Here is a 6914-nt window from a genome sequence, read left to right on the forward strand (position 1 = left end):
GGACTAGAGATCATTTGTGATGGCCCTCAGACAATTCCTTATCCTTTATAGAAATAAGACATAAGAGATATTGCTGAAAATTAAGCCCACAATTTGATTCTGCCAATTGTGGAATTACAGTGTAAATCTGACTCATAGCTTTTCCATATTACTTAAGTGAAAGTCAGTGCATTGGTTAAGAAAGAATGGAACCCCAAAACAAGGAATGGGAAGATTTAAACCTGAGAATTATGAAGCCCCAAATTTCCTTGAGCTTTTTCTTGCTATAGAAGCAGCTTCCCTCCCTGGGTCTGAGAAAGCTAGTCTTCCTTTCTACAGGACTCAGTCCGTGCTTCTCAGATGTTAATGCACATAAGAATCACCTGAGTATCTTGTTAAAATGCATATTTTGACTCAGTAGGTCTAGGGTGTTGCTTGGCTTTCTGCATTTCCAGAAAGTGCTTAGAAGATGCTGATGCTGCTGGTTCGCAGATTACACTTTGCACACCAAGAGACTCAATATGAATTTTAACCATGGCAATTATATTGCAAGGGGATGCTCATTTTACACCTGGTCTATTCTCATCACCCTCCAAAGTTTCCAGACCCCAAACTGGAACTCAATCCTAGGCCTGCCGTGAGGTAGGGTATAAAGTCTGACCCAGCATGAGATAGTTTAGACTTTGAAATAATTATAAGATTATGCCAATTTATATTAGAAGAAAGGTGAGGAATAGGTATGGAAATGGATCCTAAGATCGTTACACCAAGGAGGCAGGAGATAACATTAGATTGGGCCAAACTTGTGCATATGGATTCCATGGGTTAGTCCGAGTATCTGGGAGTGGCTATAAGTCCAAGTTTGCTTGGTTAATTAACTGAAACCTGGACCAACTATGGCCCACCTCCATTGGAATTATAAAGTCATACATGGGTGATATAGGATAGACAAATATTTTTAAAGGTTTAGACAAATTGTCATGTTGCAGTGGAATTTATAAAATGAGACACAAACACTTGTACATCTACTATACCCCCAAGAGAGGCCCAGAAAATAGTTCCTTCATTAAGGTATTGATAAATGCATTTGTAAGGGGAGCACCAGAAGCTTGAAAAACCCTTGGTGTCAGTCTTCCACATGCCAAGATCACTGGGAAAAACTACAAGGGCTCCTGATTCAATGGGAATCATGGACTCCCAGAGTAGCAAAGTCCAAGAAGCCAAGCTGCCAGGACAAAAGTGGGTTTGGTCACTGAAGCAGTGCTGGAACAACAGGGATCCTCGGCAGTGGTGTCCTAGTAATTAAGTACATGGGTGGTTTGATAAAGTATTATTTGATATATACAATTAAAAAACTGTAGATTTGGTGACCAGAATGTGGCTTGAGTCACGACAATGGAAATGTGTTGCATGTGGTTGGGTAACAAAAGCCAAATTAGTTCATAGTTTGGAGTCCTACTGAAGGAAGGGTAGACTGGTTCCACTTGAGAAAGAACCCCCCTCAACACTGCCACAAGAATAGGCTGTAAATATGTCCCCAACCCTTTCCCCAGAGGACCTATATATAGCCATTCATTCCGTTGACTTAACACTAGCTAATTTAACACAAATGTTTTCCTGTGGCTAGGCAGCTAGGAATTACTAGTATTAATGTTGCTGTTGTTATTTGTTCCTCCTGGCCTTTGAATACTTTTATGTGGTTCATTGGAGCTTAGGAGATAAAGGAAGTTTTGGCTTCTGTCTATCTCAAAGTTGTTCCAGTGGGTCTGTGGACACACCTGATTCTGTTATATTCAGTTCAAATGTATTACTTGGCAATCAGCATTATCACATTGCTCCCTGAATCTTGGAATGAGGACTACTATGGCCAGAAAAGACAAATGGTAGCCCCTGCAAGTTCCCTTTCTAACCAAAAGAGTAACCAAAATCAATTGTGCATCCTAGGGAGAATTAGAGAGGTTAGTACCACCAACAGAGACCTGAAAGATGCGGGAGTTTTCCCATGATGTATCTAGTTTTTGACTCATCTACTTGACCTGTGCAAAAGGCAGACTGATCTTGAGAATAACTTGAGTCATGTACATTTGCATATCCCCTCACCTTGCTAACTCATCCTCTAGGCCTTAGGTGAATATTATTTCTTCAAGAAATTTCCCTGACATACAGAATTAGTTTTTCACTCAACTCCCCTCAAAAAGTCAGTAAGGCTAAAAGAATAACAGTAGATGGCAATTACACAGTAACAACACTTGTGCCTCTTGGTCTGCAGTCAAGAAAACAAATATTTCGAACAGGAAATTTAGCAGAGGGAATTGGTTGCAGACTTTTTAGAAGTGCTGGAGGAGCTAAAGAGGATATAAAATTAGATTATTCAGAAACTAGTAACTGCAGATACCACAATTCACTTAGGGCTGAAAGAATAAAAAAGAAGAGGTGGTGAAGAGCTCCTGAAGGTAGGACACCACTCTGCATGTCACTGGTGGGCACTGCCATTGCCATTAGAGGCACATTGTGACTTTCAAACCCACTATGCTCTGTGGAAACTTTAAGGAGCAGTAGAGTCCATTGCCACCCATTGTGACACCACTGGTGGCTCACAGCTGACAGCAGCCCCTGTAGGAATCCCCAATGCCACCGGAGTCTACAGCTGCTAGTAGCCATCAGGGATGCCCACTGCTACCAAAGACATCAGAAGCATTAAAAAAATGGCTCTGCTTTCTTAACACATTTCAGTCTTTCAGCCAGTACTTCCCTTGGGTAAAAGCTAACCAGACATCTACTGGAAAGGGAGTCTGGGAAATGAATTTTGCAGAGATGCAGCCCTCTCAAAAAGGAGAAGAATATGAAAGATATGAAAGAAGGCAAGAGCAAACAAGAAAATAACCAGAACAGCCTACCCTTTTGGTTATTTGACATCCATTCTCCTCAGCTTTCCACCTGTATTTCACTTCTGTACAAGGGCATAATATTCAGGGTAGTATGATGGGATTATCTTAAATGAATGAAATATTTTCATCGGTTTTTCCAAAAGTGAGATGTAAAGTCTCCTCTATATCTACCACTGTAGCCAGCCCTGGGTGAGGCTGTTAAGATAGTTCTGGCCAAAGCCAGTGGTACCATGGAGATGTGCAATGGGAGTATGAATGGAGAGAAGGCAATCAGTCTGAGAGGTATTTGCAGATTTAATTTAACTTAATTTTCAGAATTAAATCTTAAAAGAATTTGTCATATATCACATAATGAACAATGTCTGAAACAATAATTTGCAGAACACTTAAATGTTCTTTATGGTCAAATCTATATTGTCTCCATCCAGACTAAGAAAATAAAATTCAAATTCAATCAAAGAATGGAAGTGACTGCCTATGCATGCATAATTTCCCCATATAAATTTTAACTCTGTGTGTAACTCATGTTGTTTGTTTATGGATGGTTCAGAGGCCTTGGATATTTTCTCAAATGGTTTTATTGTCCAAATCAAGCCCAAGACATCTGCAACCGGTATATCATGAGTCTGCTCACATGATATGATCAATCCCAGTGAATGGCACAGGATTCATTCAAACAATAGAATTTTCAAAGGAGATAGTGTTGTGTGCATTAACCACTACTCATCTAGACTTGTAATTAAAAGTATGTAGGCCTATTCATAGAAAAATATTTTACTTCTATCCTGGAAATGGTTTAGAAGCTGAGAAAGTTTCAAGGCTCTTTCTGCTTCTGAAAGTTTGAATTTGCTGAGTGCTGGCTTCAACCTAAGCACATGTGTGATTCTATCCAGAAGCTGATTCCACGCTTCAGTTTCCCCACACGTTCTGTGAAAGTTCGCTAAGTGAGTGGATTTGGTTTTTTCCTTCACTCTCTACCTCTGTTAAACCTCTGTTAAAGCTGTACTTCTATTTGGAAACCTCTCATTTCTTATCTCAGCCCTAGTGACTCTTCCTTCAGGACAGCAGCCTGCCATCCCGAGTTCTCAAATATCAGCTGCTCTTGAGTGCAGGTTTCTCATGCCCCTTCTCTCTTCCTATTGTTCACCGTCTCTTTAATTTTGGTCCAGAAACAGTGTTGGCATAGACAGCAGTGAATTGGCCAGGACATAAGAATTCTAAGAAGTCTAAAAGAACTGGTAATTATGTGAGGTGATGGAGGTATTTACTAACTCACGCTACTATGGTAAATATATAACGTAAAAACCATCATGCTGTACACCTTAAACGTACACAGTGTTATATGTAAATTATCTGAATAAAGTAGGAACAACAACAAAAAAATCCTTTACCAGTATAGTTTGACCACTAAATATTACGATCACTTGTAACATTTTAAATGATTTGTATGATGGGCAGAAGTTAATTAACCACACAAGCAAGCTTTTCTGGGTTGAGTATTACAAGCTAGGCGTTCCGATCTCCACGTTCCCCCTATGTAATTACAGCTTTATTTAAGTAATTACAGCTGTATTTAATACATTTTTGCTAGGAATGGTCTAAATTGACTGGGTGATAATTTTAAGAGAGTTAATTTAAAATGTAACCTTTTCCCACACCGGGAGTCGAACCCGGGCCGCCTGGGTGAAAACCAGGAATCCTAACCGCTAGACCATGTGGGAGAAGACAACTCCACATTGCCATGTGAGTAAATTGAAACATTCTCTCAGCTTCCGCCTTCTGTGTTCGACCCCGCCTCCTGCCGCACTAGCTTTCTGCGCATGCGTGGCTTTTCGGCTTTCCCCAGCTCCCGACGCTTTCTCCGCCCAAGGGTGGGAGCGGGTGCTTTGTCTAATAGACGCCGTAGCCTGCCTGTCTCCGCGCTTGGAGAGGCTGCAGCCAGGACTGAATCTCCAGAAATCTCTGTTAAAAAACTCCCGCGGTGAGATTTGGATAAGAATGGACTAAATGGCTCAAGGAACAAATTCTGAGATTGGCTCCCCAGGTCCCAGTTCTCAGGGTTTGACGCTGCGGATAACCTTTTATTAGACCAAATTTTTCCAATCATGAGAGTTTAGCCCTTAGGGCATTTTAACTGGAATTTCACAAATTAGATGCCTGCATGAATGAAACCCGGAATAACCTGTGGGGAACGTTTTGGGCGAATATGGCCTTCGGAGACTACTGTTTTCACGATCTTGTTTAGGATTGGCCTTACATTAATAAAACCAAAGCAAAACACCCAAAACAGTAAAGGAAAAATCCACACATTGCACTACAGTAAAGAACTCGTACCTGGGGGCGGGGGTGGGGGGAATAAAAACAACAACAACAACAACAACAACAACAACACAGATTGGGAATAAACATAAAAGATAAATATATAGATAAGAAACTACACACGATTTTTAGTAAGACAAACACTGCGATATGAAAGTGAGAACTTGCTGTGAATAGGCCATTAGTTGGAGAGGAACCCCATGGACAACACAATTTGAAAAAAGTCTCAACCTCTCTGGCTCCCAGCTAGCATTTGGACAAAAAGCAAAAGTGTGAAAATGTGAAGTGTTGGCAAGTATGTGGGAAAAAGGAAGTTCTTAGAAACTCCTAAAAATTGATCAGGGAGGCACAGTGTCAGGATTTTCTAAATGTGTTTATGACCAAGCAATTCTGTTTTTCAATTTTCGTAAACCGCGCATTGTTCTTGAACTGCTTCTCAGGCACTTAATAGCAAGACCCACTGCTGTGCAAGTAATACACACACCTTGGGGCATGATAACATTACCAGGGTGGAGAGCCAGGATCACCCTAAGGAAAAAGGGAAGAAGGGTGAAGGGATTAAAATATTCCTAATCTCTAAGAATTTCAAATGTCTGATGAAAAATCAAAATTCTTAAGAATTGAAAACATTTTTCGACATGAAAGGGACCATAAATAACATCAATATGTCAAAATTCTAGCTACAGATTGCAAGGAAATGTTTGAAATATGTTTGATAGGAAAAGGTGACTATGCATACCATACAACTGAAACTAAGCATCTGGGGAAACCCACAGGTATAGGGGGCAAGGAGTTCTGATTAGCCAGTAAATTCAGGGAAAAAGCTCAGCCTCATGTGTAACCATGGCAGCACAATGTAAAACAATGCTAAAATATCCAGTGTTAGGGAAGAAGTGAGGACACAAACCCAGACAATGGAAATGGGCACAGTCCATTTGTGGGGGGAAGGGAAGGAATGAGTAGGAACAACTTGGCAATTAGGTATTGAAGTGTGGAAGGTGTATATTTAATTTGGCATTTTCAATTCTGTGCTGCCCATAGCCAGGTACCCTATGATGGCAGCATATTAGGATTGTCTGGGAGGCAGTCCTCTCAGTAGAGAGTCTTGGGGCCTCTTCCTACTCTTAACACTCTCTGCATCTCCCACATGGGAGAACAAGGAGCACAGCACAGACTTCAAGGTTATTCATTAACATTCTGAAAAATCAATAGTTGACTGGCATCCCCCAGCCCCTCATCACCTGAATGCAGAGCCTTCTGAGGCAGGAGGGGCCAGAGGCACAAGATGGCTGTTAAGATGGGGTAGGATTCTGAACTATCTCTCTATCCTGTCCATACTAAACATGGGGCCTAGTATACGATAGATATGCAATAATTTTTGATTGGTTTATTTTCTTTTCAATGATAGTAAGATTATGAAAGTGATTTTTTGGCAAGTCCAAGTTCCTCAATTTGTGTTTCTAAAAATGTGTCCAGTTGGGAAGGAAGATGGTAACCACCCTTACTCTTGCTAACAAATATACTAAACAAAGCAAACAAAAAACTGGCATTGCTTCCATAGAGCATCTCTGATTACTCTCTAAGCCAAACCAAACATTTATTTAAAAAGTAACTGTTCATTATATTGGGCTAGCCACATAGAATTGCCAATCAGCCACTGGTTTTGATTTACTACAACGGAAATTTCATGTTTTAACACAATTCTTCCCCTAACTGTGATCATCCAGA

The 6914-nt window shown here is 40.6% G+C and overlaps 1 non-coding gene across 1 annotated transcript; it reads right to left on the reverse strand.

Annotated features, from left to right (window-relative positions):
• Positions 1 to 4516: 4516 nt before the first annotated feature.
• TRNAE-UUC lies at positions 4517 to 4588 on the reverse strand. The gene has a single exon. It is a non-coding gene; the product is annotated as a tRNA-Glu (tRNA).
• Positions 4589 to 6914: the final 2326 nt, after the last annotated feature.

Source organism: Panthera leo, chromosome B3, assembly GCF_018350215.1.
Source record: "Panthera leo isolate Ple1 chromosome B3, P.leo_Ple1_pat1.1, whole genome shotgun sequence".
NCBI classification, from domain to species: domain Eukaryota; kingdom Metazoa; phylum Chordata; class Mammalia; order Carnivora; family Felidae; genus Panthera; species Panthera leo.